The sequence below is a fragment of the Bos javanicus genome, chromosome X, assembly GCF_032452875.1.
Source record: "Bos javanicus breed banteng chromosome X, ARS-OSU_banteng_1.0, whole genome shotgun sequence".
NCBI lineage: Eukaryota > Metazoa > Chordata > Mammalia > Artiodactyla > Bovidae > Bos > Bos javanicus.
Window position 1 is genome coordinate 138,519,207 of NC_083897.1, and position 23,378 is coordinate 138,542,584.

A 23,378-nucleotide genomic window follows, 5' to 3' on the forward strand; every position below is an offset into this window, starting at 1 on the left:
TCTGTGGCTGATCTGTGTGTGCTGAGCATTTTTTGATGCATTTTGAGCATTTTTTGTACAAATGCTCATGTACTGAGCATTGGGTGATGTTTCTGTCTCTTTTGATGGCCCCACAATCATCTCCAAGAGCTTGTGTTTCCAAGACACTCAGTAGAATGTCCGGGACAGCCACCCTGTTAAATTGACAAAGTGGAGGTCGTGGAATCTGGTAAACTCTCTGATCCCATATGCTCTTCTAGAAACTTGCTGTCCTTTTTTTTTTTTTTTTCTTTTTTAAATTAATTATTTTGATTGCCCTGGATCTTCTTTGCTGGCTTTCTTTAGTTGAAGAGTGTGGGGCTACCCTTCGTTGCGGAGGCTTCTTGTGTTGCAGAGCACAGGTTCTAAGATGCGTGGGCTTTGATAGTTGTAGGTACACGGGCTCAGTTGGTTACGGCTCTAGGGCGCAGGCTTGGTAGTTGTGGGGCCCAGGGATAGTTGCTCCGAAGCATGTGGATCTTCCCAGACCGGGGATCAGGCTCATGTCCCCTTCATCGGCAGGCGGATTCTTACCCACTGTGCCACCCGGGAAGTCCAACTCGTTGTTCTTTATCAGAAAAAAAGTGAAAGTCGCTCAGTTGTGTCCGACTCTTTGCGACCCTATGGAATTCTCCAGGCCAGAATACTGGCGTGGGTAGCCATTTCCCTTCTCCAAAGGGATCTTCCCAACCCAGGGATCGAACCCAGGTCTCCCACATTGCGGGCGGATGCTTTACCAGCTGAACCACCAGGAAAGTCCTCTTTTATCAAGAGGTAGAATTGATTTCCTTTCTCCTTAAACCTGAGTGGGGCTCTGTGACCATCAGAAAAGATGGAATGTGGTAGAAGTATGTTTCCTAGGCTAGGTCATAAAATTCAGCATATTTCCACCTCATTTCCCGAATATGCACACTCTCGGAATCACATCATGGTGTGAGGAATCCCAGGGCACTTGAAGAGGCCTTGTGTAGGCTGTTCAACCAATAGCTCCTGCTGCGATGTGAGCCGACAGTCAGCGTCAGCTTCCAAACATATGAGTGTGTAATGCTGGGGCTTCCCTGGTGGCTCAGATGGTAAAGCATCTGCCTGCAATGCGAGAGACCCAGGTTCGATCCCTGGGTTGGGAAGATCCCCTGGAGAGGGGAATGGCAACCATTCCAGTACTCTTGCCTGGAGAATCCCATGGGTGGAGGAACCTGGTGGGCTACAGTCCACGGGGTTGCAGAGAGTGGACACAACTCAGTAACTTCACTTCCTTTTCTTTCTTCTAAAATCATGTCTTCAGATGATTCCAGCTGCAGCCTTTGAGCTGCCGCCGTGAAGACCACCAGGGGCAGAAATGAGCTGCCTCCGCCAATCCCCTACCCCCAGCAGACTGTGAGCAAAATCTGAGATAATTTGCTATGCTACAATAGTAACTAGAGCGCAAGATAAGACTTAATGAACACTGTACTTTTTGAGGAAAATTCATTTGTAGCATCCATGTCTGTGGGGGGGAAAAAAACTTCTTTTGAAATAAGGATAAATTAGTGTACAGCAGAATAAGTTTCAATGGCTTCCCCCCGCCTCCCACATCACATGAGTGCATACGTACATGTGAGTTGCTCAGTCGTGTCCGAGTCTTTGCAACTCAGTGGATGTAGCCCACCAGGCCTTTCTGTCCATGAGATTCTCCAGGCAAGAGTTCTGGAGCGAGTTTCCATTCCCTTCTCCAGGGCATCTTCCTGACCTAGGGACTGAACTCCTGTCTCCTGCGTTGCAGGCAAATGTTCTACCATCTGAGCCACCATGAAGGCCCCTCATCTGAGTTAACGCCAACCTTACGATCTGCCTCTGGCTATAATGTTGTGCCCTTTAACCTTCTTAGATTACTGATGGCTCTGCTCTAGACCCAATGAACACAGGGAAATCTTGACTTTTGCCTTCTTTCTCACAAGCGTTTTTCTTCAAAGGCATCAAGCATATTTGTGATTTCCCCCCGTGCCTTGCTTTCGAGGTATGCTGGGGCCAGGTCTTCAGAAGCTGCCAGCCTGCTCACTCACCCTTCTTCTGGGGACGATAAAACACCATCTGTGTGACTCAAATCCTCACGAATCCAAAGAACGAGGAGAGGAGCGTTGAATGGAAATGTTTTCAGTTCTAGCTCCCCTCCTTCCATCACTGGAGAACGGCACTATGGCAACTCTGTGGCTTCAAAAATAGAACACACGTCAACCCTTTACACCCTCACAGGCTTTAGAGACCCGTAAAACAGGGAAAATAACAACCTTCCTCCCACCTACCTCACAGCAGAATTATGAGCTCGTGCTTGTAAAGCACTTTGCCGTGTGAGGGGCAAGGCTGTGTAGAGCATCCTGCTGACAGCATCAGATAATTTGGAAATGCAGCCAGAGTTTCCCACCCAAATTGCTGCTTCAACCTTCGTGTCAGTTCGGAAAAGTTCCCCTGATGGAAAAGCACTCCTCTCCCTCAAGCAGGAGGAATGGCCTTCAGAAGAGTGTGGAAGCAGTGGGCAGTGCAGGGCTCCTTCCTGACAGCTTCCATCCTCAGTGCTAGTGGAATCTCATTTGTACCATAATCAGTGGCTCTCCTCACTGACGGGAACATATGTTAACTCTGGGGATGGCCCTGTGCCTTTCACTTCAGTTCAGTTCAGTCGCTCAGTCGTGTCTGACTCTGTGACCCCGTGGACCGCAGTATGCCAGACCTCCCTGTCCATCGCCAACTCCCGGAGTTCACCCAAACTCAGGTCCATCGAGTCGGTGATGCCATCCAACCATCTTTTCCAATGAGAGTGGAACCCCTGTCTTTTGAATTGGCAGGCAGCTTCTTTACTACTGAGCCACCAGGGAAGCCCATTAGGCCTTTCCTAAAGTGCCACCCGATGTGAAGAACTGACTCACTGGAAAAGACCGTGATGCTGGGAAAGCTTGAAGGCGGGAGGAGAAGGGGACCAGAGAGGATGACAGGGTTGGATGACATCACCGACTCAACGGACATGAGTTTGAGTAAGCTCCGGGAGTTGGTGATGGACAGGGAGGCCTGGCGTGCTGCAGTCCATGGGGTCGCAAAGAGTCAGACACGACTGAGCGACTGAACTGAACTAAATGTGCCACATAAAAGGAAGGATATAGAATAAGGCTTGTGTATCTGGCTTCTTTCACTTTGCATAATGCTTTTGAGGTTCCTCCACAGTGTTGCCTGTGTCAGCGATCCTTCCCTTTTAATCCCCGAAGACCTTTCAGTTTTATGAGTGGGTTACCCTTTGTCTATCTGCCTGTTGAATGATGTTCGGCCTGTTTCCAGTGGTTTGCAATTGTGAATAAAGTGACTGGAATGATTCCCGTTCGGGTCTTTGTGGGAACATATGTTTTCACTTCCCTTGAGGAGATGCTGAGGAGGGGAGTGGTTGGGTCCTACGGCAAGCGAGTGGTTACCTTTGTGGGAACCATTGTGCAGTTCCACCGGTAACGTATGAGGGCCCCACCAGCTCTGTATTTTTATCAGTACTTGGTATCCCAGGTCTCTTTAACTTTAGCTGTACCAGTAGGTGTGCGGCAATTTTTAATTTGGCTTTCCCTGATGACTAATGATTTTGAGCATCTTTTTCATATGCATACTGACTCTCTATGTCTTCTCTTTTGAGCTGTCCATTCCAGACTTTTGCCAATTAAAAAATCAGGTTATGTCATCATTATTGACTATGGTCGGTGTGCCTGTGCACTCAGTCACATCCGGGACTCTTTGCAACCCCACGGACTGTAGCCCTCCAGGCTCCTCAGTCCATGGGATTTCGCAGGCAAGAGTACTGGAGTGGGTAGCCATTTCCTTCTTCAGGGGATTTTCCTGACCAAGTGATTGAACTTGGGTCTCCGGCCTTGGTAGGCAGATTCTTTACCGCTGAGCCACCAAGGAAGCCCATTGATTATGAGTTACCTGTATATTCTGGATATGAGTCCTCTGTCAGATGTGTTTTGCAAAAATTTCCCAGATTGTGGATTTCCTTTGGGATTCCTTTACTGTCTTTTGAAGGGGAAATGTTTTGAATCCTGATGATATTGATTTTTATAAAATTAGAAAAAAATGATTGTGTACCTCAGTCCTTGGTGATGGACGGGGAAGCCTGGCATGCTGCAGTCCATGGGGTCACAAAGAGTCGGATACAACTGAGCGACTGAACGGAACTGAACTTCCAGAACTCTAAGAGAAGGAACTGGTGTTGCTTTAGGTCACTCCGTTGGCGGTAATTTGTTACAGAAGCAAGAGAATATTCATACAGTATTATCTGGAATCTGTGTTGTTTCCGAGTATTTGACAATTGTTACTTTTCCCCATGGCCTCTATCTGCAGCTGCTGAAACAGGGCAAAGAAACAGTAAACTCTTAATGTCCAAGGATCAGCCATCACGGGCACTAACAAAGTCGAAAAGGTGAACGAAGAAATTGTAGGTCAAGTTATAACCACAGTTCCAAAATCCTCCACCAATGGGCTGCATAAGGTGTTTACAACGAATGTTGCTGCAGCATCTTGACCTTTAATGGAAAGTTCCATCTCCTTCTGTGTCCACTAGAAAAAAAAAAACAAAAAAAATCCCAACCTAAAACTTGAGTGTTGTGTTTTATTTGGCAGATAGTCTTAGGACTTCAAGCCTGGGAGACAGCATCTCAGATAACGCTAAGAAAACTGTTCCAAAGAGGCATGTCAGACAGCCAGGATATAAAGTTTTTTTTTTAAACAAAAGACCAGGTAGTCTAAACATAAAAAGATGACAGTTAATAAAAGAAACCAGATATCTTGAGTTAAGGAATTTAGCGCTTTTCCTGTGTATTGGAAGAAAGTAGGAGTCTGGGCTCACTGAAGTCATTCCTTGGATACGCACTCCAGCTACCTGGAGCCAGTATTCTCTGTTTTCTCACATCCGGAGCTTTCTCTGGGTGCACGGTCAGGGTGGTTTTAATGGCTGACTGCTAGATGGACTTGGCAGTTCCCTTGGTCTGCATCTCGAGTTCTTTCAGAGCTCACCGGCTGGAGGCTGTGACGTGATGGCTTGATGTCTGTAGCATCCTTCACTTACATGACAAAGTGCTACTGTGCTTCTCATCTCACTGGACATGAACAGCGTGTCATAATAGGAAATCTGTAGGTTTCTTGTGGTTTTGCCAGTGGTGTTGCCATGTTCATTGAGGTAGTGAAACTCAATGAGGTATAAAAAATATATTTTAAATTTATTTAATTTTTATTTTACATTGGAGTGTAGTCGGTTGACAGTGCTGTGTTAGTTTTAGGGGTAACAGCAAAATGAGTCACTTATAAATATACATGCACCCATTCTTTTCCAGATTCTTTTCTCATATAATTTACTGCAGAATACGGAGTAGAGTTCCCTGTTCTGTACGGTAGTAGGTCCTTGGTGATTATCTGTTCTACAGATAGTAGTGTATATATGCTAATCTCAACCTCCCACGTTATCCCTCTCCCCTACCCTTCCCCTTTGGTAACCGTAAGTTTGCTTTCAAAGTCTGTGAATCTGTTTTATAAATAAGTTTATTTGTATCATTTTTTTTTGCATTCTACATTTAAGTGAGAACATGATATTTGTATTTCCCTGTGTGGGTTACTTCACATAATATGATAATCTTCAGGTTGCCGCAAATGGCATCATTTCATTCTTTTTCATGGCTCAGTAATATTCCATTGTATATATGTACCACATCTTTTTATCCATTCCTCTATCAATGGACATTTAGGTTGCTGCATGTCTTGGCTATTCTAAATAGTGCTACAATGAACACTGGGGTGCATACACCTTTTGAATTACGGTTTTATCCAGGTGTATATGCCCAGGAGTGGGATTGCAGAATCATATGGTACTTTTAGTTTTTGTTTTTTACGAAACTTCCACACTGTTTTCCACAGTGGTTATACCAGTTTACATTCCCACCAGCAATGCAAGAGGTTCTCTTTTCTCCACACACTCTCTAGCATTTCTTGTTTGTACTTTTTGATGATGGCCAGTCTGACTGGTGTGAGGTAATACCTTATTCTAGTTTTGATTTGCCTTTCTCTAATAATTAGTCATATTGAGCATGTTTTCGTGTGTATTTTGACCATCTGTATGTCTTCTTTGGAGAAATGTCTGTTTAGATTTTCTGCCCCTTTTCTGATTGAGTTGTTTGTTTTTGTGAGTTAGCTGCGCACGAGCTGTTTGAGTATCTCGGAGATTAATCCCTTGGTGCTTGCTCTGTTTGCAAATATTTTCTCCCATTCTGTGGGTTATCTTTTCATTTTGTTTACTGCTTCCTTTGCTGTGCAAAAGCTTTTAAGTTTAACCAGTTCTTATTTGTTTATTTTTGTTTTCATTTTCATTACTCTCGGAGGCTGTTCTAAAAAGATATTGCTGTAATTTATGTCAAAGAGTGTTCAGCCTATGTTTTCTTCTAAGAGTTTCATAGTGCCCAGCCTTAACTTTAGGTATTTAATCCATTTTGAATTTACTTGTGCGTATGGTGTTAGAGAATGCTCTCATTTCATTCTTTTACATATAGCTGTCCAGTTTTCCCAGTGGCAGTCATTGAAGAGACTGTCTTCTCTCCATTGTATATTATTGCCTCCTTTATTGTAGATAAATTCACCATAGTTATGTGGGTTTATTTTGGGGCATTCTATCCTGTTCCACTGATCCATGTTTCTATTTTTGGCCAGTACCGTACTCCAGTACTTTGGCCACCTCATGCGAAGAGTTGACTCATTGGAAAAGACTCTGATGCTGGGAGGGACTGGGGGCAAGAGAAGGGGACGACAGAGGATGAGATGGCTGGATGGCATCACTGACTCAATGGACATGAGTCTCAGTGAACTCGGGGAGTTGGTGATGGACAGGGAGGCCTGGCGTGCTGCGATTCATGGGGTCACAAAGGCTTGGACATGACTGAGTGACTGATCTAATCTGATCTGATACTGTTTTGATCACTATAGCTTTGTAGTACAGTCTGAAATCAGGTAGCCTGATTCTTCCAGCTTCATTTTCCTTTCTGGGAATCCTGAAATATTTGTGAGTATTTTCTATTTGGGAAGAAAACAATTCAGTCACGCAACTGAAACTTGGTACATGGAATCTGGTACCAATTCCAGCGTGTGTTGGGGGGTGACCCACACAGATAGCAAGCAATTCTGGGATACCAGCTGGGTATCCAATTTGACTCAATTCGGACACTGTATGTGGAGATAGCATCAGATTGCACAGGTTATCCGTCCTACTTGACTGCAGTCCGTCCCCTGCCCTTTCAGATACTGAACTGCAAGTCCAGGTACTTCTGATCAACTGGCTGTACATTGAAGGTTCCCACGACCTCCTTGGTGGGTCCAATTCATTTGCTAGAGTGGCTCACAGAACTCAGAGAAACACGTCACTTACCAGGCTACCAGTTTGGTGTAAAAGGATGTGATTCAGGAAGGAGTCGAAGGAAAGAGATGGGCCAGGGTGTGGGCAAAGGAGGCAGAGTGTCCATGTCCTCCCCAGCCAGTGCTGCTATCCCGTCATGACGTGAACATCAAACCGGACATGCTCTGAACCCCATCTTCTTGGTTTTAATGGGACTTCATTACACAAGTGCGATTGATTAGATCATTACCATGGTGGTGGTTTAGGTACTAACTCATGTTCGACTCTTGTGGCCCTATGAACCACAGCCCACCAGGCTCCTCTGTCCATGGGATTTCTAAGGCAAGAATACTGGAGTGGGTTGCCATTTTCCTTCTCCGGGTGGGTGGGGGGTGGTGTCTTCCCAACCCAGAGGATTGAACCCACATCTCCTGTGTCTCCTGCATTGGCAGGCAGGGTCTTGACTACTGAGCCACCAGAGAAGTCAAATCATTGACCATAGGTGATTTTCTTTTTCATCTTTAAAAAAATTGAGATATAGTTGCTGACAAATTTGTGGTAGTTTCTGCTGTATAACAGAATGAATCTGCCATATGTTTACATATATCTCCTCCCTCTTGGGTCTACCTCTCACCCCCTCCCTTGTCCCACCTCTCTGGGTCATCACAGAGCGGTGAGCTGAGCCCCTTGTGCAAAACAGCAGCTTCCTACTCAGTTCACTTCAGTTCAATCGCTCAGTCATGTCCGACTCTTTGCAACCCCATGGACCACAGCACCCCAGGCCTCCGTGTCCATCACCAACTCCAGGAGTCTATTCAAATTCATGTCCGTTGAGTCAGTGATGCCACCCAACCATTTCATCCTCTGTGGTCCCCTTCTCCTCCTGCCCTCAATCTTTCCCAGCATCAGGGTCTTTTCCAATGAGTCAGCTCTTTACATCAGGTGGCCAAAGGATTGGAGTTTCAGCTTCAACATCAGTCTTTCCAATGAACACTCAGGACTGATTTCCTTTAGGATGGACTGGTTGGATCTCTTTGACGTCCAAGGGACTCTCAAGAGTCTTCTCCAACACCACAGTTGAAAAGCATCAATTCTTTGGCGCTCAGCGTTTTTTATAGTTCAACTCTCACATCCATACAAGACCACTGGAAAAACCATAGCCTTGACTAGACGGACCTTTGTTGGCAGAGTATGTCTCTGCTTTTTTCAATATGCTGAGCTTCCTACTAGCTCTCTGTTTTACACATGCTCGTGTAAATACATATACACATATGAGAGTGTATATACGTCTACACACATGGTAATGTACATGTATGAGTAAGTAAGTGAAGTTGCTGAGTTGTGTCTGACTCTTTGTGACCCTGTGGACTGTAGCCTACCAGGCTCCTCCGTCCATGGGATTCTCCAGGCAAGAATGCTGGAGTGGGTTGCCATTTCCTATACACATGATAGTCTATACATGTATCTACATAGAGTAGTGTATATATGCATATACGTCAACCCCAATCTCCCTTCACTTCTACCCTCCCCACCGCCCCGAGTCCAGAAGACCATCCTCTACAGCTACATCTATACCTATTCCTGCCCTGCAAGTAGGTTCAGCAATGGAATATTACTCAGCCATAAGAAGGCATGAAGTTGGGTCATTTGTAGAGACATGAATGGATCTAGTCATAAGGGATTTGATTCAGGTCATACCTGAATGGTCTCCACTTTCTTCAATTTCAGTCTGAATTTGGCAATAAGGAGTTCATGATCTGAGCCACAGTGAGCCCCGAGTCTTGTTTTTGTTGATTGTATAGAGCTTCTCCATCTTTGGCTGCAAAGAATATAATCAGTCTGATTTCGGTGTTGACCATCTGGTGATGTTCATGTGCACCATCTTCTCTTGTGTTGTTGGAAGAGGGTGTTTGCTATGACCAGTGCGTTCTCTTGGCAGAACTCTGTTAGCCTTTGCCCTGCTTCATTCTGTACATCAAGGCCAAATTTGCCTGTTACTCCAGGTGTTTCTTGACTTCCTACTTTTGCATTCCAGTCCCCTCCCAGTGGTCATGTATGGACGTGAGAGTTGGACTATAAAGAAAGCTGAGCATCAGAGAATAGATGCTTTTGAACTGTGTTGTTGGAGAAGACTCTTGAGAGTCCCTTGGACTTCAAGAAGATCCAACCCAGTCCATCCTAAAGGAGATCAGTCCTGAGTATTCATTGGAAGGACTAATGCTGAAGCTGAAACTCCAATCCTTTGGCCACCTGATGCAAAGAGCTGACTCATTGGAAAAGACCCTGATGTTGGGAAAGATTGAAGGCCAGAGGAGAAGGGGATGACAGAGGACGAGATGGTTGGATGGCATCACTGACTCAATGGACATGGGTTTGGGTGAACTCTGGGAGTTGGTGATGGACAGGGAGACCTGGCCTGCTGCGTGCGGTTTGTGGGGTCACAAAGAGTCAGACACAACTGAGCTACTGTACTGAACTAACTGAATGGACCTAGAGTGTGTCATATGTAGTGAAGTCAGTCAGAAAGAGACAAACAAATATTGTAGTACAGCATATATGTCAAATCTAGAAAAATGACTCTCCTTGCTCCTGTGTTCCCTTACTTTTCTCAGCAGGAAAATGCTTTGGGCACTGTGTTCCCATCAGATGAATATCAGTCACGTTTCAGCAAGTTTTAAATCCTTTCCAATGAATGTAATCATCCCTTGAGGCTTTTTTTTTTTCCCCCACACCATTTCACTTTTTTTTTTTTTTTTGGATTTTGTACTTCACTATAGATAGAAGAATGAAATCTTCCACAATTTTTTTTCCTGATACCAAAGGTGCAGGTAAGCAAAGTCCTGTGCCCACAGCATCAGCGTCTGTTACTGAGCAGGGCTATTTCTAATGGGGAGAATCAAGCTGAGCAAAACTTTCATTTTGCAGAGAAGGATAGAATTCCCCAGGGCTTTCCCTCCACTAGTCCGTTGGTGATGTGTGTACCTGAACTCTCAGAGAAATTCAATTAAATTCCCTGGATTCGGGGGGTTATAATACACCTCAAAGTGAGCCACATAAAACTGCCTGGAAATAAATAACATCAAGGATCATCATGAAACATTTACTGAGTCCCTGTGGGCTGCGCACAAAATCCTGCTGAGTTTATAATGTCTCATCTTCTCCAGGGCAGAATACCCACTTATTTCACCTCCTGGAAGACAGCATTATAGGTACCTTCATAACAGTCAGCACGGAATTCTTGGCATAGGAGGCCCAGTGCCTTGGGCCTGTGAAAATGGTTTATTTTCTTTTGAAATCAAGAGAAAAGGCACGATGTTAATCCAGCATGGATTAGATGCATCTTTACACAAAGGGTCGTAAAAACATGAAAATCTTTACATTTAAATTAAGGTAAACATGTGACTTCCCTGGTGGCTCAGACAGTAAAAGCGTCTGCCTGCAATGCAGGAGACCTGGGTTCGATCCCTGGGTTGGAAAGATTCCCTGGAGAAGGAAATGGCAACCCACTGCAGTATTCTTGCCTGGAAAACCCAATGGATGGAGGAGCCTGATGGGTTACAGTCCAAGGGGTGGCAAAGAGTCAGACACGACTGAGCGACTTCACTTTCTTTCTTTCTAAACATACAAACTTTTATAGAATTGCACATAAATTCCCTCAAATAATTTATGCACTAAATCCCCGACCTAAGAGCCTTCAAGTTGCAGACTTTTAAAGGTGTGAACGTGGGTTCCGTCCAGATGAGGCATGAGTGGCATTGTAGCTTGCCCTCTGACCCCTGTTGCTGACGCTTCAGCTCTACCATCTCCCACCTCCTGTGCTTCCTGTAGGCAGCAGTGCAGTCGTCTTGCCCTTTTCGGTCAATGCCAGCGCCTGGATGCCAGCTGTATAGTACTCCTGTAGTTTTCAAGGTCCTCTCCTGTAAGATTTAAGAAGCTTTCTTTATTTCTTGTGTTTGCTTTTCATACACTGCATTTGTGTGAGAGGTATCATAAACGTGTCACAGTGCCATACGGTGCAGCCATCTGTGTCAGTCGAGTAGCTAGGCTGACTTTGTCGGGGTGCATGCCAAATCACTTGGGTCCCGTCCAACTCTTTGTGATCCTATGGACCTTAGCCCGACAGGCTGCACTGTCCACAGGACTTAGGAACAACTTGGACTTGCAAATGCACTCTCAGAAGGGAACTCGTTTGTATGTGTGGGACTTATTGTATATTAGAATATAAATAAGCACGAATTTTAGATATAAATTTATATACATCATGAGAAACGCTGGGCTGGAAGAAGCACAAGCTGGAATCAAGATTGGCGGGAGAAATATCAATAACCTCAGCTATGGAGATGACACCACCCTTATGGCAGAAAGTGAAGAGGAACTAAAAAGCCTCTTGATGAAAGTGAAAGAGGAGAGTGAAAAGGTTGGCTTAAAGCTCAACATTCAGAAAACGAAAATCATGGCATCTGGTCCCATCACTTCATGGGAAATATATGGGGAAACAGTGGAAACAGTGTCAGACTTTATTTTTTTTGGTTCCAAAATCACTGCAGATGGTGACTGCAGCCATGAAATTAAAAGACACTTACTCCTTGGAAGGAAAGTTATGATCAACCTAGATAGCCTATTGAAAAGCAGAGACATTACTTTGCCTACAAAGGTCCGTCTAGTCAAGGCTGTGGTTTTTCCAGTGGTCATGTATGGATGTGAGAGTTGGACTGTGAAGAAGGCTGAGTGCCAAAGAATTGATTGCCTTTGAACTGTGGTGTTGGAGAAGACTCTTGAGAGTCCCTTGGACTGCAAGGAGATCCAACCAGTCCATTCTGAAGGAGATCAGCCCTGGGTGTTCTTTGGAAGGAATGATGCTAAAGCTGAAACTCCAGTACTTTGGCCACCTCATTCGAAGAGTTGACTCATTGGAAAAGACTCTGATGCTGGGAGGGATTGGGGGCGAGAGGAGAAGGGGACGACAGAGGATGAGATGGCTGGATGGCATCACTGACTCGATGGACTTGAGTCTGGGTGAACTCTGGGGGTTGGTGATGGACAGGGAGGCCTGGCGTGCTGCGATTCACGGGGTCGCAAAGAGTCAGACACAACTGAGCGACTGAACTGAACTGAATCATTATATGCTGTATCACTTATGAAAGTGAAGTGAAAGGGAAGTCGCTCAGTCGTGTCCGACTCTTTGTGACCCCCTGGAATGCAGCCTACCCGGCTCCTCTGTCCATGGGATTTTCCAGGCCAGAGTATTGGAGTGGTTTGCCATGTCCTCCTTCAGGGGATCTGCCCAACCCAGGGATCAAACCTGCATTGTAGACAGATGCTTTACTGTCTGAGCCACCAGGGAAGTCTCACTTATATTAAAGCATAAATATTCCATATTAATAATTATATATGATATATACTGTATCTTTATTTACATACACATAATATATGTGATATATGATATATATAATGTAACACATATTATATATAATAATATATCATGCATTGTAATATATTAATTATGGTTAGTTATATTATTATATAGAATATAAATATAATATAATTGTTACATAATGTATGATATATTAATAAATTATATCATATCTTATATTAATGTATTAATTAATTCATATAATAATATAGTACAATTATAATATATAGTCATACTATATTATTATATACATATTATACATACTATACATATTATTATACACATATATATTATACATATAATATATACATATAATATATTTTATAATAATATACATATACATGTAATATATGTATATGTATGTGTAATATGTATGTGTAATATATGCATATACATATAATAATATATTATAATAATATACATATTATACATAATACATACATATTATACACACTATTATACATACTATATATAAAATATATGCTATATTATATACTAATATGTAATTATATATATAATTATAATTATTAATAATATATAATATTTGTATTTACATGTAATGTTATATTTATTATACAATTAATTTTATGAGTAACCACCTAAAATAAAAGTTATATGAAGAATGATCTAAAATTATTAATTATTAATCATGCCCATCTCTTTCCGACCCCATGGACCGAAGCCTGCCAGGCTCCTCTGTCCATGGGATTCTCCAGGCAAGTATACTGGAGTGTGTCACCATGCCCTCCTCTAGGGGATCTTCCCCACCCAGGGATCAAACCCGGGTCTATTATATCTCACTGCACTGGCAGGGCAGGTTCTTTACCATGGGTGCCACCCAGGGAGCCCAGAAGAATACAGTTGACCTGAAAAGCACTGTCAAACCGATTCAACATAATCAGGACCAAATGCACCTTCTAGTGGGCGGTAATTTCCTCCAGAGGCGACTTCCTGGCAGGAAGCTGGGAGGCCCTGCGTGTTCCAAGTTGGATTTCAGCATCATGGCTCCCTGCCTCCCAACACAGAAGCCATGGGCTAGGTTCACGGCCTGGCTCTTGGCACTGCTGTTTAAGACCGGGTTCCACGCTGCTCCCCTGGCGTTTCTCTCACTGAGAAATACCCACCAAGTTAGATCAGCCTGCCAGGATTGCCCGTCACAAGCCCGAGAAGACGGGGCATTCAGCAAGCTTTTCCTCCCACCGCAAGATGGGCTGTGAAGATGGCAAAAGGACAGGGTCCTGTCTTACTCTTCCAAGGAGCGCCTTTCCCCTTCTCGCTTTCGAGACCCCTTTGCTCCCCTTCATTCTCCTCCTACACAGCCGTCAGCAAAGCTAAAAGGGCCTGCTGCGTAACTCAAAGAGACGATGCACTCATGGCAGAGGCTAGTACGGATGATCCAAAGAGTAATAAGCCCACCAGGACAGCCTTTTCTCTCAAGCCCCACGGATAGTGTCCACGTGCTACGGAACCCTAGGAGCTGGGGATACGGGTGATCTCAGCTCCAGAAACCTAAAACCTCTACTTCCCTCCCTTTCTGGTGCGAGAATCCCCCCGGGGGGATTTGTTACAGGTGGCTCAGTGGTAAAGGATCTGTCTGTCAGAAGCAAGAGCCTCAGGAGAAGCAGGTTGTATCCCCAAATTGGGAAGATCGCCTCGGAGGAGGAAATGGCAACCCCACTCCAGTATTCTTGCCTGGAAGATCCCAAGGGCAGAGGATCCTGGCAGGCTACAGTTGATGGGGTTGCAAAGAGTTGGACATGACTGAGTACACACACACACACACACACACACATACCACCTGGATTCAGCAGGTCTGGGATAACACCCAGAAACCCACCAGCGTAACCAGCTCCCCGGGTGATCTCGTGACTGGTGGTCCTGCTTCCCTGGGCCACTGAGACACACTGTCCTAAACAAGTCTGGATCTTCGGCCAGCTTCTCCAGGCAACCTGGGCTTGCCTTCTTTATTTAATTTAAACTTGCTATTTTCTATTGCGGTATAGTCAATTAACAATGTTGTGATAATTTCAGGTGGACAGTGAAGGGACTTAGCCACACATAGACATGTATCCATTCTCTTCCAAACTCCCCTCCCATCCAGGCTGCCACATGACATCGAGCAGAGCTCCCTGTGCTGTCCAGCAGGTCCTTGTGGGTTCTCCATGTTAAATTCAGCCGTGTGTCCATGTCCATCCCAAACTCCCTAACTATCCCTTCTCCTATCCTTCTCCCCTGGGGACCATAAGATTATTACAGAGTATTGAGCAGAGTTCCCTGAGCTGTCCAGCAGGTCCTTGTTGGTTCTCCATGTTAAATATAGCAGTGTGTCCATGTCCATGGGATTGCCCTCTTCACGTGGATAGAAGGCAGTCCATTTCCAATTGTAAAAATGAAGAAAACTGATTTGTTAGGCAAAGAGAAGCAATAGCCTGATGTTACAAACCTCTGCGTTCCAGGTCGATTTTGTGGCCAGACAAAACCACCTCGGGTGGTGCCATTCCAGGTAAGTTAGAGAAGGAGCAGGAATTGAAGCGGAGGAAGTATTCGAAATGTGTTATTTCCTGAATGCGGCATCGTTTCTCCCAGGACCATGCAAACTTCACCCCCCTGGCCTTTTTTTTTAAACAAAACACGGAAACTTGGCAGCCACCTCTCTGAGGTCTGCCCAGCACGTCCCACGCGGTCTTCGTCCAAATAATGAGAGAGACAGACGGCACTCTAGGAGCCGTATCCCATAATGAAGCAGTTGTTCATGGCTCTCACGGGTTGCTTCGGGGACGTGTCTTCCAGTCTCGGAGACGTGATGAGAGGCAGAGGTAATTTCTTCCTTTTTTTGTTCTCTGAAGGCCTAGTGTAGGGTCAGCGGGAAGGTCTGCGTGCCAGAGCCGGGACTAGTTTTTCATTTCACTGCTGCTGCTGCTACTAAGTCGCTTCAGTCATGTCCAACTCTGTGTGACTCCATAGACGGCAGCTCACAAGCCTCCCCCATCCCTGGGATTCTCCAGGCAAGAACACTGGAGTGGGTTGCCATTTCCTTCTCCAATGCATGAAAGTGAAAAGTGAAAAGTGAAAGTGAAGTCACTCAGTCGTGTCTGACCCTCAGCGACCCCATGGACTGCAGCCTTCCAGGCTCCTCCATCCATGGGATTCTCCAGGCAAGAGTACTGGAGTGGGGTGCCATTGCATTTCACTGCTGCTGCTTAAAAAAAAAACAAAAAAAACTTCCCAGGCTTGGTAATGAAACCCCATAGTGTTTCAGAACTGAGTTGCAAGATCGTGCTGATAGGTGAGCGTCTGAAGGGATTCACAAAACGTATAAGGTGGCAGGGAGTGTGAAGGAAATGGAAAGGAAAAATAGAAGTATGCCATTGGGAAAGGTAGGTGGTACCTGTTGAGGAAAGTGCTCACTTAAGTGATGGAGATCATGGATGCTGGAGCACCGAGGCAGTGGTCCTACTTTAAGCTGGGTGGGCAGACAGAGTCCCCCTCAACCACCTTTGGCAGTCAGGAGGGGCAGCAAATGAACCAGCTAAGCAAGCAGAGCCAGAGTACAGACTAGAGCATCCTGACCCAATTGTCTTAACCCGCATGCACCTTGCTTCTCCTCTCCGTGGTGGAGTGATATCCTGAATGTTTCAGGAAATCTTTACACCAATCCTGTCAGCGGTATTTTTTTGGGGGGGGGAGGGGTGGGTGCTTCCCAGGAGGCTCCAGTGGTAAAGAATCCATCTGTCAGTGCAGGAGATGCGGGTTCGATCCCTGGGTCAGGAAGAGCCCCTGGGGTAGGAAATAGAAGTGAAGTGAAGTGAAAGTCACTCAGTCGTGTCCAACTGTTTGCTACCCCCATGGACTTGTCCATGGAATTCTCCAGGCTACAGTACTGGAGTGAGTAGCCTTTCCCTTCTCCAGGGAATCTTTCCAACCCACGGATCAGACCCAGGTCTCCCGCATTGCGGGCAGATTCTTTACTGTCTGAGCCACAAGGGACGCCCAAGAACACTGGAGTGGGTAGCCTATCCCTTCTCCAGGGGATCTTCCCCACCCAGGAATCGAACCGGAGTCTCGCATATTGCAGGCCGATTCTTTAACAACTGAGCTATCAGGGAAGAGACAGAAACCTGTTCCAGGATTCTTGTCTGGGAAATCCCATGGACAGAGGAGCCTGGAGGGTGACAGTCCACGGGGTCACAAAGTCAGCCAGGACTGAACAGAAAAACAACTGACAACATGTATATGTTTGGAAACAACAGCTCCAGTTTATGGCACCTCTTTATCAAGAAGTGAATTTCAGATTCTCGTGGGTCTACCGCAGACATGCCTCCCTCCAGTGACCCGGCTCCCCCAGGTGTGGTCTGAGGGCAGCCTCGTTGTCAGGGCAGACCCTTTGGCCCTGCCCAAGTCTGCAGAGTCAGAGCCTGCATGATAGGAGTGCTCTGGGGAGGTTGGTGTGCCAGTTAAAATGCATCACAGTTGCAATGAGCTCTCAGCGTGGTCCAACATCTACGTGTGAACTTGGTCTTTACCTTTAGGAAATGCTTGCTGGTCACGTGTCCGGAACGCAGTGGGTTATTGTGTCTCATCAAGGATAGTCCTCCACCTTCCATCTTTTATATTTTGTTGTTTGCTTTCCATGACATTGACCTTTTGGAAGGTCAGCCCAGTTTTCTTGTATTGGTGGCTCTTAAACAGGTGGAAGGCCTGAGTGAGGGATCAGATATGTCCCCAGCTTCCCCCTCCCTCTTCTTTCCCACCCCAGGGGACACTTGTCAGTGTCTGGAGACAGTTTTGGTTGTCACACCTGAGGGTGCTGTTCACCTCTGTTTGGAATAGCTCAGTTGCTAAAGAATCTGCCTGCAATTCGGGAGACGCTGGTTTGATTCCTGGGTTGGGAAAATCCCCTGGAGAAGGGATAGGCTACCCACTCCAGTGTTCTTGAGTTTCCCTGGTGGCTCAGCTGGTAAAGAAGCCACCTGCAATGTGGGAGACCTGGGTTCGATCCCTGGGTTGGGAAAAAGCCCCTGGAGAAGGGAAAGGCTACCTACTCCAGTATTCTGGCTGGGAGAATCTGGCCTGTATAGTCCATGGGGTCGCAGAGAGTCAGACATGACTGAGAGACTTTCACTTTATCAATTTGGCAAAGTCCAAGGATTGTCAAGTCCTACAAGGCACAGACCCGCCCCCTCCCTGCTCCAACAGCAATAATAGGATCGTTTGGCTTTTACAGATATTTGCAGTAAATGCCCCCGTACAATCTTTTTTATTCTGTTTCTCTGTGCTGTCTCCAGTCAAAAAGTAGATGTTGGCCCCACCACTGTCACGCTGATCAGATTCATTCAATTGCTGGCTAACCTAAGCCGAATGCTCTGTCTGCATTTCCCCTCCTAACTTAGTACACCGCCTCCTGTACAATGTCATGAACCTCCATCCACAGTTCTTCAGACGTTCTGTCTACCAGATCTAATCCCTTGAATCTATTCATCACTTCCTCTGTATAATCATATGACCAATCAGGTTATATCTGAATGGCCTATTGGTTTTCCCTACTTTCTTCAATTTAAGTCTGAATTTTGCAATAAGGAGCAGTAGTCATGTATGGATGTGAGAGTTGGACCATAAAGATGGCTGAGGAATTGATGGTTTTGAACTGTGGTGTTGGAGAAGACTCTTGAGAGTCCCTTGGATGGAAAGGAGAGCCAACCAGCCCATTCTAAAGGAAATCAACTCTGAATATTCACTGGAAGGAGTGATGCTGAAGCTGAAGCTCCAATACTTTGGCCACCTGATGAGAAGAACTGACTCATTGGAACAGACTCTGATGCTGGGAAAGATTGAAGGTGGGAGGAGAAGGGGACGACAGAGGATGAGATGGTTGAATGGCGTCACCGACTCGATGGACATGAGTTTGAGTAAGCTCTGGGAGTTGGTGATGGACAGGGAGGCCTGTCGTGCTGCAGTCCATAGGGTCTCAAACAGTGGGACACAATTTATTGACTGAACAACAAGGAACAACTTAAAACAGAGAGGTGCAGTGCCCTCCCCACTGCATTCTGGTAGGGCCCATGAGGTGCTCAGGAGTGGACCACTAGTGGGTGGCTGGTGATGCTGACCTCTGTCACTTGTTTAGGGCAGTGCTGGCTGGCCACACGGTCTCTGCTGTCGTTATCCTCTGCTTTCGATTTCCATACTCTGTTCTTTGGAATCAAGCCACTCCATCCAGGGTGACCATTAATTTTATAGGCTGTTTTCGGTTGCATGCACAGCCCTGAGTGAGCACCTGTAAATTACAATTCTGGTTCAGTATGCTTGCAGCTCATAGCCACCACTTTAATGATGAAATAGAGTTTATAGAAGAAAAGAGGCACTTAAAAATACTAAAAGAAATCTTAAAAATGTACAAGCAGCTCATGCAGCTCAATATAAAAAAAAGAAAAGAAACCCAATCAGAAAGTGGGCGGAAGACCTAAACAGACGTTTCTCCAAAGAAGACATGCAGATGGCCAACAAACACATGAAAAGAAGCTCAACTTGGCTCATTATTAGAGAAATTTAAATAAATACTACAGTGAGGTATCACCTGGCACCGGTTGGAAGGGCAGTCATCAAAAATCTAGAAACAATGAATGCTGGAGAGGGTGTAGAGAAAAGGGAACCCTCCTAACAGCGTTGCTAGGAATGTAAATTGAACAACCATTATGGAAAACAATAAGAAAAAGTGAAAATGAAAGTCGCTCAGTCGTGTCCAACTCTGGCGACCCCCATGGATATACAGTCCAGGGAATTCTCCAGGCCAGAATACTGGAGTGGGTAGCTGTTCCCTTTTCCAGGGAATCTTCCCAACCCAGGGACTGAACCTGGATCTCCTGCATTGCAGGCGGATTCTTTACCAACTGAGCCACCAGGGAAGCCCAAGGAGACTGGAGTGGGTAGCCTATCCCTTCTCCAGGGGATCTTCCCCACCCAGAATGGAAGTGGAGTCTCCTGCATTGCAGGTGGATTCTTTACCAACTGAGCGCTCAGGGAAGCCCATTTCCTTAAAAAAAAAAACTAAAAATACACTACTAGATGACCCAGCAATCCCACTGCTGGGCACGTACCCTGAGAAAATCATAGAAGGGCACACGCACCTCACTGGTCATTGCAGCACTGTATGTAGTATTCAGGACACAGAGGCAGCCTAAATGTCCATTGGCAGAAGAAGGAGAAAAGAAGATGCGGTCCATATACACAGTGGACAGCAGTCACATGTATATATGATCCGTATATACAATATAGACCTACGGTACGTGGTCCACATGTACGATGTGGACCGCCAGCGTGTGGTCCGCATACACAGTGTACAAGCCACAAAAGGAACTAAACTGGGTCATTTGTAGTGATGCGGATGAACCTGCTGCTGCTGCTGCTGCTAACTCGCTTCAGTCGTGTCCGACTCTGTGCGACCCCGTAGACGGCAGCCCACCAGGCTCCCCCCTCCCTGGGATTCTCCAGGCGAGAACACTGGAGTGGGTTGCCATTTCCTTCTCCAATGCATGAAAGTGAAAAGTGAAAGGGAAGTTGCTCAGTCGTGTCTGACTCCTAGCAACCCCATGGACTGCAGCCCACCAGGCCCCTCCGTCCATGCGATTTTCCAGGCAAGAGTACTGGAGTGGGGTGCCATCGTCTTATACTCTAATTTTAAAAAGTCAACAAAAGAGCATTTTCCTTAGTAGTTCAGATATTGTTGAGAGTTACTTTGAGCTGGAATTAAATCCTTACATGTATTCGGTAAGATGTGACTCGGTAGGGGAAAATGTAGATGAGTTTTTTTGTCTTTGTATAGAATGAAGGCGGCTGTCTGTAATATGCTGTCGAATCCATACTACAAGGCATTGTTCCCATTTTATAGGTAAGAAAACTGAGGCTTGCAGAAGTTAGGTAGTTTGTCTTACACAGATGCTGAGCAATAGAAGTGGGCTTTATAAATAGGCCACTCAGCTCCATGCCTTCGTTCTGTAAACTGTATCTTGCACTCTTCATGGAAGAAGGAACAGTAAATAGCATAGGATGCTTTGAAATAACCCTTCATTCCCCTCAAACCCATTTACAATCGAGCTAATAATGGACATTCCAGGAAACCAACTTCCCTGTCACTGCTGCATTCCTGACCTTTCAGCCTTTCCACACGCTGGGTCCCGTGTGTTTGGAATGTACTTTCATTTCTTTGCAAAAACAGATTCTTGCTCACCATACTGTATACCCGTAACTTATATAATACTGTACACCGTCTATACTTCAGTAATTTTTTTTTAAAGCAACGTAGATTCTTTGTCTCCTGAAAACATGGTGCTCAAGACTCCTCCTTCGTCTAATTTTAGATAAGCCCCACCTGACCTTATCTAAAGGTGGGGCTTCAGGACTAGGTGATCCCAAACCTATTCCAATCCATCCCACAGATGCCAGGGCTTGATCGGGTCTATGGGGCTGGGTGCCCATCTTACACACAAGCACATGCCCACACCTGCAGGTTTTGCATGAATGTGTTCACGCAACACGCAGTTACTCTTAGGGGCTTATTTTGTGCAATGCAGTCTGGTAAGCTGTGTGGAAATTTGGAGTGGAATGAGGCCCAGGCTTCACCTTCAAGGAGGGAAACAGGCAAATAAACACGAGATCCCAGATGCTGAAACAGAGGCAAGAGAACGCAAAGGCAGGGCACCTTGGGGCTGACTTCTTGAAAAAAAATAAAATAAAAGTGGAGTCTGAAGTCATCTAAGAAAGCTGAGAGCACTTTGCCAGCTTGGAGAGGGGCCAGAGGTCCAAGTGTTGCTCGCAGTAAAGAACCCGCCTGACCACACAGGAGACGTAAGAGACACCGGTTCGAGCCCTGGGTCGGGAAGATCCCTTAGAGGAGGAAATGAGAACCCACTCCAGTGTTCTTGCCTGGAGCATCCCAGGGACAGAGGAGCCTGGAGGGCTATGGTCCGTAGGGTTGCAAAGAGTCGGAAACAACTGAAGCGACTCGGCAGGCATGCATTCACACAGAGGCAGTGCCTAGAAGCGACATGGTGGCCGGCAGAGCTGAAAGGGATGGTCCGGGGGTTGGAGAACAAATGATGATCAGAGGTCTTGGAGACAGAGGGTTTGTGTATGTTGGGAGAGGCTTCCAGAACAAGTATGGTGGACATGTAACTGGGACAGGTGAAAGAAGGCTGCGAATTCCACGTGGACAAATGCAATTTTATTCTGTAGGCAGCAGGGGGTCCATTGCTTACTCCTGAGAAGTATGGCTTCCATTTCAGAAGATTTCTTTGGGACTTCCTTGGTGGGCCAGGGGTTAAGACTTTGCCTTCCGGCGCAGGGGACGCAGGTTCGATCTCTGGTCTGGGAGCTAAGGATTCCCATGTCTTGCTGCCAAAGAGCCAAAACGTAAAACCCAACCAGTGTTGTAGCAAACTCGACAAAGAATTTAAAAGTGATCTGCAATTGAGAAAAACACGTTAAAAAATGAGATTCAATTAGAAGATCTCCTTGGCAAGTGTTACGACGGACGCAGTGGATGGAAAGGAGGTCTCTGTGGTGCGTATTCTTATGTAATTTATTTGCACTTTTCCTCCGTTTACAATGAAGCTGCTGAAGGCCGGCCTTGCAATTCCTGTGTCTGCTGGTGGCACCTACCCCCTGCCGTCCACAGGGCATTCATTACCCATTGCCCTGCAGAGAAAGCATGCTCTGTACCTGTTCTAAGTGTGACAGTTGTCCTAGACTAGAACCACAAAGCTTCCCTGCACCATGCGGGCAACTTAAAAGCATCCCAGGAGAGGGATGAGCCGCTCCAAGTGTTACACATCAAGTTTTCCGGGTAACTTCTCGGCTTCTATGCTGAGAACTATTACATGATGGGCTTCCCTGGTGGCTCAGGCAGTAAAGAATTCACCTGCCCTGCGGGAGACCTGGGTTCAATCCCTGGGTGGGGAAGATCTCCTGGAGGAGGGCATGGCCACCCATCCAGTATTCTTGGAGAATCCCATGGACAGAGGAGCCTGACGGGCTATAGTCCACAGGGTTGCAGAGTCAGATACGACTGAGCAGCTAAGCACAGTACATTATGATGACGACCTCGCGCCCTTCCCAAAGTGTTTATCTCCCATCAAGGGGTCTGGAGGAGGATGCCTTCATGTACACCCTGTGACTCTGCATCCCAAGTTCACCTGCTTTTGAAACTCCCAGTGATTGTATCCGTGAAAAGGCTTCATCTCAGCCTGACCTTCTAGCACCTACTTGAGTCAGAGTGAGCGAGAAGCCACCCTCCTCTACAGACCTGGCTCATTGCATCTCTGAGTTGCAGCAACCCATGATATTGAAGAGGTAGAAAGCTCACTCACTCAGAAACGGAGTGAGCGCATTTTTTTTTTTCTGTGTGTAGGGGTTGCCACAGCAACGGGAGTCAGTGTCCTCCCCCTCACTTCCCTGCCTTGCCTAAAATCTGCTCCAGCACACTGTACTGGGAAAAGACAGAGCTGAGAAAATGGTATCATTCATTTTGCCAAGAAGGTCATGATCTTTGATCAGTGTGAGCACAGCCCCGAA